Source organism: Lagopus leucura, unplaced genomic scaffold (assembly GCF_019238085.1).
Source record: "Lagopus leucura isolate 7727_CA_CO unplaced genomic scaffold, USGS_WTPT01 Super-Scaffold_741, whole genome shotgun sequence".
Lineage (NCBI taxonomy): Eukaryota > Metazoa > Chordata > Aves > Galliformes > Phasianidae > Lagopus > Lagopus leucura.
The window spans coordinates 8,817,680-8,832,162 of record NW_024962256.1 but is presented as its reverse complement, the minus strand read 5'-3'; the positions used below and the strand labels follow the sequence as shown (position 1 = coordinate 8,832,162).

Sequence of the window (14,483 nt, the reverse complement as noted above, 5' to 3'; positions counted from 1 at the left end):
CTATTCGTGATTCCAGCATGCTGTTCAATGAGTGGTAGATAAAAGTAGCAGGAGGTAACATCTTCTGTACTGCTGCGGGGAGATCACGCCTAAAATACAGCGTTCAACTCTGGGTACCTCATTGCCAGAGAGATGCAGACAAATTGGAAGGAATTCATAGAAGAGCATTAAAAATGATTAAGGGTCTGAAGAGACTGAGTTATGAGCGAAGATTAAAGGAACTTAATATGAATCACTTGGCTAAACGATGACTAAGAGGGAAACGATACCCTTCAACAAGTACTTGGAGGGCATAAATATCACAAATAAAAAGGAATTATTTAGGGCGCTGAAGGACGTGCCACTTGGGATAAAAGGATGGTGTTAGGCAAAGGGAAACTGGCTCTGAACGTACATCTTTAAAGTCTAACAGACCATTTAAGGGAAATCCCGACACATTTGTCTAACTCTGCTGCAGTATTAATTTTTGCCTATGATAGTAAAAAATATCCCATTATCTTCAGTTGAAGATTGAGAGAGGACTCCTAAATGCAGTCCAGGGATGTACGGGAAACAGGCATCACTCCCAATGGCAAGTTGGGAAAACAGCAAAGAAATGTTCAGAGCTTTTGAAGGTTGATATACCCTTTACCCAGCACCAAAGGATGTATAAGACATGAAACCAGTGATCTGAATTTTAAGAATGTGTCTGTTGCCAGGATACCATGGGGAAAATAAAAGTAATAACGCATTTCTTTACAACATACACATTCCATTAATTCTGGTGAGAGCTGTACCAATATTTTAATGGGAAAACAGTTCACAAGGAAGAATAAATCTTTCTCTAATTTTTTCCTAGAGCCATTGTGTGGCTGAAAGAAGTGCCAAAAGGGAAGAAATGCCATGGTGTGGCAGCCCTGACCCCGGCCTGTCTTAGAAAGCAACTGTGCATTGAACAGGATTGAATATCAGCATGAAATCAGACTTGGGCCATGCCTTGATCAGCAGAGCGGATCAGCGGCGCAGCGCTGTGATTCCTAAAACTGCTACCACGTATATCTACATACATCACCTTGTGGTTCTTTGGGCTTACTGCATGGAAACTGCCCGGCTGCAGCCAGAAGTCCCCAGCCAGGGGGGCAATCCCAACCTGATAGCTCCTGCAGATCGGGGGGCTTTCGGTCTTTCTCACTGCAGACACCCAAGGTCAGGGGATGGGCTCTGAGCGCCTGATGGAGCTGTGGGCATCCCTGTGCATTGCAGGGGGTTGGACCAGATGGCCTTTAGAGGTCCCTTCCAACTCCAACCAAGCCTTGAGAAAGGCTTTGGAAACTGTGCCTGGGAGGTCATGGGAAAAGGGCTCCCCAGAGCAGCAGGAACAGGAAGCAAAAGCCTCTGGGGTGGTTATGGGCAATGAACTTCTCCATTCAGTGCATGAGGCACAGAGCAGAAACGTCAGCATTTCCACCTCTCTTTGCAAGGGTAACCTAAAGATGCTGACACTATAGTGCAGTCCAGATTAGTATCCCATCAAAACTGTGCTCTGAGGACACATTCCTACTAGATTATCACAGAGTTACATCTGGCAGTAAGTGTGCAGCCCTATGGGCAAACCCAGCCAGTGAGCCTCTCCTCCAGGCCTCTGCCCCCAGGATGGTCAGCAGCTTGAGATGACAAGGGCAAAGGACTGGCTTGCCTTAAAAAAATCACTTTTCACCTTCATACTTGTGCACTCCCAGTTGTACTTTTCAATGGGAAAGAAGGCTGTCCCACCTTTTTCTGCTAGATAAACTTGCCCAGCACAAAGGAATATGTTCAAACTTGTTTGAGCAATGGGGTGATCCTCTGTGTTGCAGGGTGAGCTTGGAAAGCAGCAGAACATGAACAGAGGTGGAGGTCAGGAGGTTTTGTTTTGTGAAAACCAACCTTGATGGAGACAACGTTCCTATGATTTCTCTGTTGAAATCTGTATTGAAATTGAAGGGAGAATGCGGCATTGAGTGTCATGGTGAGTGGGCATGGTGGGGATGGGTTGGGGATGGGCTTGATGGTCTTAGATGTCTTTTCCAACCTCTTTTGTGGTTCAGAAGAACTATAGTGCTTCTATGATTCTATGAGCTTGAATCACAAGAATCAAAGCCCAAACTTGGCTGTATAAGTGATTTATTCTGATTGCTCTTTTTTTCCCCTGAGTATAATTGTCCACAATAACATAATTAGTTGCTGGAGAGTGACTCATGATGCCCACACATGTTGGATTTCCCTCTCCACCTCACCAGATAGCACTGAAAATACACAGTGAAGAGACAACCTTCGGGGACCATCTGGGACATTGTGGATGCTGCAGAGAAACACTGACTCCAGGTATTTGTTGGTAGGGAACAGCGCTACAGGGCATTCCCCAAGGAGCAAAGATTTTGTTTTCCTGGCGTTTCTTTGAAATTATTTAAAATACATTAAAAGGAAGGAAGGGAGTATAATTATGTAGTGATATGACTGCACGTAATTGCAGTTCAGAGCATCTCACGAGGCCTAAAAAGGCCATGAAGGGCAGCATGTTTAACCCAGGGCAGGAACGTGGGGTGTGTGTGAATATTCCCAAAGTCACAGGTTTCCCTCAGTCAGCTGTTCTGCTCTGGGAGGATTTTGCAATGAAAAATCAGTGAGATTCCAACGTGACCCGAGCAGAGGTTCTCTAATCCATCCTGAGCTCACTCACACCACAGGGAAGGAAATCTGTGGATGCGTGTTTTTAAGTCCAACCCTTCATTATCTACATGTGGTCTCACAGGTGTATAATCAATCACCCATTGGAAATTCTTAACCTGCTTGGCTACAAATCCTTAGTTTGGAAGGCTCTGTTTTGTAATTTACTATTTCATCATTTGTGGTTTTTTTATACTATTAAATTTGTATTTTACTGTGGTTTCACTTCAAAGGATATTCCCACAAATGGATGTTTTAGATGCTTCCGAAAGGGAAAACCTTGTCCCAAAATGCAGTATCTTCACGTTTAGCTCATGCTTCATTACATCAACTTGTTGGCAGTAACACTGCTGAGCTTTAAGTGTGTGGATTGAAGCCCATCCGAGGCTTCATGCAGTGACTGGAGGGCAGCGTGGAAGGCTGCACACACTGGGATAAGAAGCAGCACGTTGTGTCAGAAGGTACGTGCACAGGTTGTGTGGATGCGTTAATAAGTGGCTGTGCATTCACATAAACACGTATACATACACACTGCAGGGTACTAATGAACGTTGTACTTATTGAGTACTGGCTTCTGGCTTCTTAGTCAGTGTTTGTGAGCATTTCATTACAGAACTGACGATGGCGGTACCGCGAGGAGGGATGGGGACCCGACACGAGCCGCGTCCCTCCTCGGCTCTACCTCCCCCCTATTTCCCCCCCGCCATGCTCTGCGATGCCGCCTCCCCCTCAGCATCCCGCACTGTTCGCTCGGGAGGGACGGAATTTCCTGCGGGATCCCTCGGGAAAAGCCCATCTCCTTCGGAACGCTTCCTCCTGGCGGGTCGGAGCGCGTATATGCGTGTGTATATTTGGAGGGGGGAGGCACTGCTGGGGACCTCCCCCCCCCCGCGGAGCAAAGCACGCCTCCTAATGGGCTGCGTAGCGCGGCCGAGGAGTGGCGCGGGGCCGCTCCCTCCCTCCCTCCCTCTTTTTCTTCCTCCTCCTCCCCCTCCCGCAGGGCAGAGGCGGCGGGTGCAGCGCGGATGGGCGGCCGGAGCGAGCTGCGGGCGCGCCTCCCGGCTGCAGGGAGAAGCAGGAGGTAAGAGATCACCGCCGGGTTTGGGGCTCCCTGGGTCGCCTCTCCTCAAGTTTGGGAGGCCAGCGGGGACTTTGCGGGAAGTTGGAAGCACGCACTCCCCGCATCGCGGAGCCCGGAGGGGGCGGCCACGGGGGTGCGATGCTGCTGCTGCCGTCGCCAGCCGGAGGAACCGCGGGTTCGGAGCGAAGCGTGCCGGTACCCCCGTAACCCTCGCCTTGGGAAGCGGGGTCTGGGAGCTCCCCTCACCGCGGGTGGGTGCTGGGAGAAGCCGGGGGGATGTGTCCACACGTGGGGCGCGGGGAATGGGGTTTGCCGAAGGGATGGTGATGGGGATAATGGGATTTGTTTTGGGGACGGTGACAAAGATTCGCTGTCGGCTCCTCGCTGGCCGTGCCGATTAGGGGAAGCGCTGTGCCGGTTGCTGAGATTTGGGAGAGCGGCTGCATGAGGGTTGCATCCCATTCGGGCAGCGCGTCTCTGGAATGAAGCTGTGGATGGATGTTGCCATTCTCCGCTGCGTATTTTTAGGTGAAGAGGGGTATTTCTTAAACGCGAGCTGTTACCTGGTAAAAATAGCTTCCTGCGTGCATCTGCCGAGAGTGCTGTCAGGGTTTGGGGATGGGTTTTTATGGGTGAGAGGATCTTCAGCAGCAGTTCTCCACCTGAACTTTGTCGGTGTCATAAAGTGAGTTGTTGGGGGGTGGGTTGGTCGGTTGTGTTCGTTGTAACACTACTCTGCAGTGCCCTGGGATGACAGAGCAGGATTACGGAGTTCAGTTCTTAGATGGCACATCTCAACACTGACCAAACTTTCAGATATGGAAATATAAGTTTTTTGTTTTTTTTTTTTTTCATTGTATTCTATGGTTTTGGGCCCAAAGGTGTCTTCCTATTGATTTATTTGCATGTGACATAAGGAAAGTTTCGCTTCTTGAAAACTGTGAGCATCCAGAGAACCAGCGTGTGCCGTTTGTGTGTGGTGAGCAAGAAAAGGGCAGAGCGCTCAACTGAGCAGATTGCAGGTTAGAACTCCAAGTTTGCTGGAGCTGTTCGTGAAGGGTAAATATTTTTAAGGTCTTACTGAAAACTTTGTGCTCACAGGTGTAAACAGGTGCCTAAATGAACAGCATTGCACTTCAGGCTAACTGGGGAATGCCTGATCTCTGGCAAGAAGGGAAATTTCCATTAGTGAGATGTCACAGCATCTCTGTGAATCTGTGTGTACGTTTATATCATAGAATCATAGGATCACCAAGGTTGGAAAAGACCTAAAAGCTCATCCAGTCCAACCGTTCACCTATTCCCAATAGCTCCCACTAAACCATGTCCCTCAACACAACATCCAGCCTTTCCTTGAACACCCCCAGGGTCAGTGACTCCGATACTCATATAAATTGATACAAGTATTTCATATATAGAGACACATACATGTGCACACACACACACACATATATATATATATATATATATATATATATACTCACACTTGAACAGTAAATACTGGTGGAATAGGTGTCCTGGAGCTTCTCTTTGATAGCAATCAAAATGTTGTCCCACTTCTGTTGACTTGAGAGCTCCTCTGGTGCTGGTGCCACCCCGCTGTTGGGCACTGAGTCAAAGTATTCATCTGGCTCTTCGTGTGCCACCAGGAACAAAGTCAATTTGAATGCAGAAAGGATGAAACTACCTCTGTGGTGATTTAGTAGGGAAACTAATTCGTGGTTTTTTTCCCCTTTAAATGGCACTTAGATCCTGTGCCTCCAAGTGCAGCCAGCGTGCAGTTCTGAAATCAATAACAAAACAGTTTTATGGTTCAAATTTTGTAATAGGAAGACTGATCTCAAATTCAGAGTGCTTTATTTGAGGGTCTGGAATGGGAGCATGATGAAACAGTGGAGATTTGCATGACAACACACTTAATTCCACTAATGCAGTGGAAGACAGTAATGGATTTTATCTTTGCTAAACAAAAAGGAGTTATCTGGGAACTCCAAATGAGCAGGTTGGAGCAGGCTCTGGTGTTTGGATTATTTTGTGTGGCTGAAGTGGAAGGATAAAGTTATATAATCCACTCGCAGCATTAGCAAGGATGGGATTATGTGGGCATAATCAAAGAGAGGCAAATAAGATCCTGCTGATATTTTAAAGCTATTTTAAGCAACGCAGACATTGTGCTATTTGTACCTGGAGGCAGCGAGATTTGGGAGCTGTCGTCTTAAAGTATAGAACATTGCTCTGTAGTTACTGGCTGGAATGGGTTGATTTGCTAGAAACAGGCTGGTAACTGTCAAATTAATATAATCTGAGACACATGGCAGGTTTTTATGGTGGGAAAAATGCAAGTAGCCAGAAAGTCATAGGCCCTCTGGACAAAATAAATACGCCTGTGCCAGAAATGGTCACAAATTGGGGTGAACAATTCAAATACTGATTGATAAATCGTTATTCTTGTGATTTATCGTGATGCTAATGACCTCACAGTGTCTGCCAGCACTCCATAACAGTCTCAGACCTTGTTGAATTGTCATGGAGGGTGATTTTAGCTTTTGTGGGCTGGTAGCAGACATCTGTGGCAGGAGCTGCATGAGAACCAGGTGCTTCAATAGGCAGAGATAGCAGCCCAGGTGATTTCAGTGGGTGTTATTTTCAATAATGGAACATATCCCAGCATTTTTTCCCAATTGTCATTTAGTTAGGTGGATGGCAGTGAGCTCCAACATTCACGGGGCGTTGTTGATTATGATAGTACATCCCCATCACCATGTAAGGGTTTCTTTTTTATTAAAGGCTATCTGCTGCCTGGATGGGGGATCCTTCTCATTATTAAAAAAATTCCATTGTTCAAAGATGCAGCATATTATTTGGGTTAATATATATATGTATATATATATATATGTGTATATATATATATATATGTATATTTGGGTTTATTACATGTTTACATGGGTTGATAGTGATAGGACAAGGGGGAATGGTTTAAAATGAGACAGGGGAGGTTTAGATTAGATATTAGCAGGAAGTTTTTCGCACAGAAAAGGTGGTGAAGCATTGGACCAGGTTGCCCAAGGAGGTTATGGATGCCCCATCCCTGGAGGCATTCAAGGCCAGGCTGGATGTGGCTCTGAGCAGCCTGGTCCAGTGGTTGGCAATCCTGCACACAGCAGGGGGTTGGAACTGGATGAGCCTTTTCAACCCGGGCCATTCTGTAATATTAAGAAGCTGTAACTCAACACTGTGTTACTTCTACGTTTTGGGTTCTAAATGTTGTTCAGACACTTCCCATAGGGAGAGAGGCAGCAGCAAGCATTGCCCAGATGGCATACTGACTCAGGGAGCTGCAACATCCAGCTGTGTTGCTGTTTTAGTACCGGTGCATCACTCAGGCAAAGAGAGCCATGACTTAAATAGGTGCCAATATAATCCTTCTACCTCCTAGGTCTTAATTACACCTGCAGTTACTCTGTCCTTAAGGGCTATGTATCCTGCTACTAGAAACTGCAAGGAAATGTGCTGTTAAATTGCTCGGTGCTGCTCTGAAAATTCAGGTGATGTGAATTGCCCCATTTCCAACAGCTCAGAGTTTACAGGAGCCTCCCCTGGCTTGAGCTGGGCTCTCTTCAGGCTCAGTCTTCCCCCACCTCACCCATTTTCCTCCTTACCTTGCATTCCCACCACACTTCTTGGCTGAAGAATGCAAACCACGGTGGAAAAAATAAGGTACATTTCCAATAAAAGAACAAATTTTTTAGTGTTTTCCCCCCACAAATTAGTATTATTTATTTAAGCAATTAGTGAAGTGCAGCGTTGCTTTTTAACTGAAGAGCTGTGGTGCCAGATTGGAGTCTAAATACAGCTATTCACACGAGGGGACGGGATCTGTAAGCTCCCACAAGCTCTTACCTCAAAGCAGCCTGAATTACACTGATCTCTCCACTTTTACTGCCATCTCACTAACGCTGCCTGGTTATGTGTAGCATTGTTGACCCGCTCCCTTAAAAATATGTTGGGCTGCTTGTGTGTATCTAGCAGAAAGCACGCTGTGTGCTCAGCCACACTGGCTGTTTGTCTGTACGACCTTTCCATTTGTGTTTCTGATCCGAAGGACGTGATTACGATTCTACCCCAGTTGCTTGGTTTGGTTTTTACATGGGAGGGAGAAGGGAAGGCTCGCGAGGAGCTGGAGAGCAGCAGACGTACTGCAATGGGAGCTCTGTAATCCTTTGATTACACAGCTGTGCCTGACATGCCACTAAGCAGCACTTTAGGGGCAAGCAGTTAATGTAGCTTTGCTGTGCAGTATTTATTGATTTACGTTACACCTGGCTTCCAGCAGCTGTTGGATGTGGCTTGCAAACACACCTTAGAGGGCCATGGCATCCTTGTTAGAGAGGTAAACAGGTGAGGTGCTTTGTGCTTTGCAAGAAGAAACACTTGAAATGAAGTCTAGTTGGGTAGCAATGGGTGACTGTGTCTTCTGTGTCCTCCTGTGGCTGCACACTGGAGTCGGTGGTTGGACAACACCAGCCCATTGCCTCTTCCTGTTTCTGGACCCAGATGAGGGTAGTAGTAGAGAAATGCCACAGGCCTTGGAATTTCATGCTAAGATGAAAGTGAAAGATTGAAAGACACAATTTCTAATATGGCACCCGCAATCTGGTAGAACCTAGGGAGCCTACAAACAGGAGGGGAATCAACTCTATGAAAGGGTAGGTAACTGCAGGACAAGGGGAAATGGTTTGAAGTTGAGGGAGGGAAGATTTGTTTGCTTAATGAAGAGCTTCCTGAGGTTAAAAATGGATGGTTCTTGCACTGTTCCGTTCTGTCAGAGTGCACAATAAAAATAACCATTGACTAGACTGTGGGGATGGCTCAATGCACAGGGGAAGTACTGCAGACCTTGAAGACCTATGGCACAAAGTTAAATTGACGAGAGGAGGCAGACTTGGAAGATGAGCATTACTGAGTTCCCTCAGACCAATCTGCCTCATGATTTCTACCACCTTCTCCACCTTCCTTGAGGGAAAGGGCCTGGTCGAATAACAGGAATCTAAACTGGATTTTGGTGAATGTGTTCAAGGCAGGAATGCAGCACCACTTTTTCAATTCTTTGAAAGGGTAGATAATAGTAGGACAAGGAGAAATGGTTTAAGTTGAAGGAGGGAAGATTTAGGTTGGATATCAGGGGGAAGTTCTTTCCTATGAGAGTGGTGAGGTGCTGGAACAGCTGCCCAGAGAGGCTGTGGATGCCCTGTCCATCCCTGGCGGTGTTCAAGGCCAGGTTGGATGGGGCACTGTGCAACCTGGTCTAGTATTAGACATGGAGGTTGGTGGCCCTGCATGTGGCAGGGGGTTGGAGCTTCATGATCCTTGAGGTCCCTTCCAACCCTGTCCATTCTGTGAGAATAAAGCACTGTGGCCCTTCCCTGGACTGAAACTTCTCTGCTGTGTCCTTCTGGCAGCCCCAATCCAAGTGCAGCTTTGGGCTTTCATTCCATCTTCTGGAAGCAATCTAAAATGCAGGAGTCAGCGTAGGTGCTGGGTTGTAGATCCTTAAGTTGTGCATTTGAGTGCAGTGTTAACTGTGTGGTGTCTAAGCTAGGATGTAATAATGACTTGTGAATACCAGAATTTATTCTTTCAAAGAAGAAAGACTGGTATAGCCAGAAGGTCTGACTGTGTAAAGCAAGGAATGGGAGGAAACCGAGAGGGATCATTTAATATTAGGAATATTTATCATATAATGAGATTGGTTTGCCTGCAAGGCCAGCTCTTCCCTAGGAAGCTTCATTCTTTGAAAACTCTTTAAAAAGTCTTAAAGCCAACACTTCTTTTGGAAGGCCCTCACATGGCTTACCTCAAACTCCTTTCCAACCTCTTGGACTTTGGCTACTTGTTAGATCAGAAATCTATCTTCCAACAGACATATAAAGATATAAAACAGATCATGCGATGCAGACATTGTTAATGTTAAATAAGTAGAACATCTAAAATTTCTGAGGCTGTTAAGGAACATCTGTGAAGAACTGAGGTTTAGATCTGTTTTCACAGTGGGATGCCAAGGGTTGTGCTTTTCTTCCCTCTGCAGTCGTGGTTAGCACGTTAGTAAACTGCTGCTGTGTAGAGTTGATCCTTTTGCCTTGATTGCTGAGACTTTAGAGAATTGCTTGGGGTCATTTCTGTAAAGCATTTTGGATGCTATTTTGTTGAAGTGGAAGAGGGGCAGGCTGCACTTGTACATCAGGCTTTGAGCTCATGCAGAGCTGATGGCAGGTCAGCTCCACAAAGCAGGATGGGTTCACGCTCTGCAGCTGTGCTTCAGGAACTCCTTGCTAGTTCACTGGCTCTCTGGAATCTTAACCACGATATCTGGATAGTAGTTTTGGATTTGTTGAAAATGCAGAGCTCAGATAAAGTGACTGAGTTTCTCTGGGTGAGAAGCTACCAAGAGCAATTGCTGCATGAGCTGTGGTCGTCTCCCTGTATAAAAGGACAAAAACTTGTTCTTGAGCACTTCAGCATTGACTATTAGAGCTTCAGGCCTTGAGCAACTCGTTGGACCTATTCATAAGGAAAATAACTTAGATGAGAAAAGAAATCATAAATTATAGAGCTATGAAAAGAGTATCTCAGGTTGAGGATTAACTTGCCTGAGGAAGAGATAAGAATAAATCAGAATGAAACCACTATTGCTCTTGACATTCAGTATTAGAATTACTTTGCAAAGCTATTTATGTCAGCTTTAAAACAGTTTGAACAAGAAATGAGATGTGAGAGGTGAGCAGAAGGGATCAGTGGATCCTAAACTCATTGCTCTCGTTACAAGAGGGAGGAAAAATTGATTTGTCTAACATCAGGCTATTTAAATACCGAAGCATCTTAGCTCTTCAGAGGAGATACTTGGAACATTGCTAAGGAAAGCAGCCAAATTAAAAATATTCAGTGTAGTAAAAAGGAATGTGTATATATATTGGTATCCATGGAAATCCCACATGGGTTTCTCTTGCATTGGGGTTGGTCAGGAGCAGCTCAACTCTTGGTGTTCACTGAGGGGCATGGTAGTGATGAACTGATGTTTGGGCTTGATGGTCTTGGTGGTCTTTTCCAAACTTTATGGTTCTGTGATGTAAGGTAAACCAGTATTTGGCTCTTCCAATCTGTGTGCAATAGAAATATTTTCCAGTTGTTTTGGAGAGGCTCAATATTGACTATGTGAATCAGGAGTGGATTGGAGCATTCTCTGGTGCCTTTAATGCTGCTAGACAGTGACAGTAAGGAATCTAAGTCTCCACTGCCTTTTTAATTTATTATTTTCCTTTTTTATGCAGGTTTCAGTAACTCTTTGGATAAGGTATCCTTCCTGGGTGGCTTCAAGTCATCTGCTGCTTATTTCTGCCTGCAGCTTCAAAAATAAAGAAATAAAAAAATAAAAATCAGTATTCTTGCTGCTTGAAATAACAGTTTGTGTGCTGCAATAACTTGTTTTTGGTCTAATACAGTGGAATGCATAAAAAGCTTCTGCTGTGACTTAATAGCTTTGTCATTTAATGGTAGCCATTAAGTGGGTGTAGTAATCTCTCCAGTTATGTAGGTTTTCATCTTGCTATACTGCTACGTTGGATAATAAATGACAGAAATACTGAAAAATGTACTTTGAAAATACATGTAACTATGTAAATACCAAAGCCATGTAAATGGCTTTTGTTGGGCTGTTGTAATTCCTAGGTATTTTGCCAAGGCTTTTCAGTATTAGAAACTGAAGTGAAATTTTATGACAACTTGTGCATTAAACCCACTTGCTTGTCACTGAAACAAGACTCTCCCAACCATAATCCCTAAAAATGTTACATTGCAATAGTTTAATAACTTTATTTGTGCATCTTGAAGGTAACAAATAATTCTGCAATAGGCAGTATCATTAAGCTGCATTTACCAACAAATTGCAGGGTTTCAAATTAGGTAATATAAATGCTGTGCTCATTCCAGCACAGCAGTTCTCAGGATAAACTTCTGGCTTCATCAAAATCAATGAAAACTCTTCCTGCTGACTTAAGCATGCCAGGATTTAAAAAATAAAAATAAATTGAAATGAGATCTTAAAAAGTTTTCTCGATGAGTTGCTGAAGCTGGAGTCATGCAGCTGTGGATTTCTGTGTGCGTGTTCCTGAGTTCAGCTGGGAAGTCTGAAGGTGGAAGTGATGTCTGCTGGGGTTGAGAGCATGTGAAAGGGGATGATGCTTTCATTTGATAACACCACTACTGCTCTGTTATTTCATAGAGCATAGGGAATGTCCTCAGCTGGGAGGCATCTGTAAGGGTCATTGTGTCCAACCACTGGCTCCAAACATGACCACCCAAAATCCAAACCCTGTGTCTGAGAACACTGTCCCAGTGTTCCCTGAGCTCTAGCAGCAAGGGGCTGTGCCCTCTGCCCTGTTCTGTGCCCACTGCTCTGGGACACAGCTTTTCCCCATCCCCCAGTTTTACTCTCTCCTGATGCAGCTCCATGCCAGGGGTTCCCTTTTTTAATGCACCTTGGAGTTGTGCAGGTTTCAGGGCTAAGGGAAGCTGAGTGGTGTTCAGGTGGACTTCCCTGCTATGGATATTTAGGTCCTAAAGGTGATGGCAACCCCCAGAATCCACCTCTTTATTTAGACTATTGCATTGCGTGGATGGGAGTTCAGCCTTTTGCATTGGGGCGGTGTTCAGGAACGGTCTTAGGGCCATTTTTAGTGTTGTCCTTTTGGCACCAAGGATTTTTTAGGCAACAATTGAATAGAAGGAAGGAATTAATTTGATTTAGTGATGTCAAACTGAGAACAGAGTTCTTCCTAGCACATCCATCGAAGAATGCTTAGTGGCTCTGGATTTAGCCTGCCATCCGCTTTACTTCACAGAGATAATTTTGCACTTCCTTTGCTGATAAATATTTAGACTCTGTTTATATTCCGTCTGATTTTCTGCTAGATAGCGCTTACTGACTTTTTTCTTCCTGTAAATACTTATTACTGTGGAGATTGGTATCACAAGATTTGAAAGTGTGCTGATGGCAGTTTTGTAATTTTAACCATAGCTGGCCACATCTTTGCTGATTATCCAAGAGAGGCTTATTATTTTCTGAAAGGAAACGATGTTTCTGGCTGCAGGAGTTGGAAGGGCAGCTCTAATTGCTTCGCTCGCAGTGCAGGTGTAGGTGCAGAGGGCATGAATGGATTAGATGGGACCGTTGCTGAGGATTGAGAAGGGATGAAAAGAGCGAAGACTTCCAGGTTTGTTAAAGGTTTAGTTATCAGCATGTTGCTGAACCCAGCATTCTTTCTTTCAGTTTTAAAGTTAGCAATCTAAAATCTAACAACGTGGAGAAATCCAAGCTAATATCCAATAATTTGAGTGCCTGAAGGATTTCCTTCTCAAAACTATGCGTGCAGCCTTTCCTTATGCCCTGGCTCTGCAATGTGCACTGGGGTAGCTTGGCTAAACCTCGGTGCTGTTTTGCTATGCTTTGCTGATTCCTTCTTGGAATCCTGTTTTTTTTTTTTGTTTTTTTTGTTTTGTTTTGTTTTGTTTTGTTTTTGGTGGTTTTTTTTTTTCCCTGATGCAAATGTGACAACCCCACTTTAATTAGCTCACAGCAGTTGTCACCATTGCTGGGGATCACAGTAAATGACAGTCTTAGAAGTATCTATGTCAAAATAAATAAATAAAAAATCTAAGAAGCTTCAGGGCTTTACTAGGAAGCAATAAACTTAACCAAAATGGTTAACAGCCTTGTGGTGACTTGCTGACTTATATTACAGCCTGTAGCCACCAGATGTCACTTAGTTTGCGCGCTGTGTTGGGGAGAAATACGTCCCTGTGTATAGAACATTACAAAAAGAAAAATAGCAGCTTGCTCTAAATGGATTTGTTCCTGTTTGTACTCATAATTGGCAAGTTGCCTTCCTTAATAAATATTTTCATCTTAAAATAGATTGTATGGTCCTGTTTCTCACAGGCAAGAAAGACATTGCATTTTTTATGAGCCTCAAATGTCAGCAGTGACACTTTGAATTCCAATCCTTAAAAGCATAATTAATAGGCTTACTGAATTTTCAGAAGGATGAATGTACATTTTATGGAAAGGGCATGTTCTTTCATTATGAACTACACAATCATTAAAGATGCTTAAGCAGGATTTTACATCAGTGGTCAATTTAAAAACAGGGAGATGAATCAAAAACTCAAGGAGGACTGAAAGCAACGTGGAAGGATGCAAAGATGGGAAGGGCCGCTTCTAAACTGGAGAACAGCATCCACTCATCCTCTGGTTTTAAAGTCTTTAAAGCAGAATGTAAATATGGATAGACATATTCTAAACTGTAGAAGAAGCGCTTGGTGCCCAATGTGAAACTGCTTCTTCTATCCCCAATGAGCATAACCTGTCTCCGTGAGTAGAGTAGGATGTGATGGCTGATTGGTTATTCTCACTGGTGGGCGAAGAGGCTTCATTTTTGCACGCTAGAAAGTCTTTATCCATTGGGTGCTCCACTTGTGTTAGTGCCAGAAGGTGGAGAGTTCTGGGTCCTTGTGTAAAGCAGTGTTTCTTCCCTCCCATTACCGGTGATGCTAAATCTCTGCTGCATACTTGGTCTTTTTCCAAAGGCAGTGCTGTGAGAAAGTAGAAACTGAATTTACTGGACTTGATGCAAATAGACTGAAAAGAGGATTTTTTTTTTTTTTT

At 44.4% G+C, this 14,483-nt stretch overlaps 1 protein-coding gene across 1 annotated transcript in view; it reads left to right on the top strand.

Annotated features, from left to right (window-relative positions):
- The first annotated feature begins 3,691 nt into the window (after window positions 1-3,691).
- The window catches only part of CHST15 (carbohydrate sulfotransferase 15), a 45,226-nt gene continuing 34,434 nt past the window's right edge, over window positions 3,692-14,483 (top strand). The window contains exon 1 of the mRNA XM_042863685.1: window positions 3,692-3,766. The gene's annotated coding sequence lies outside the window, so the exon portion shown is untranslated. The remainder of the gene's footprint in view (window positions 3,767-14,483) is intronic.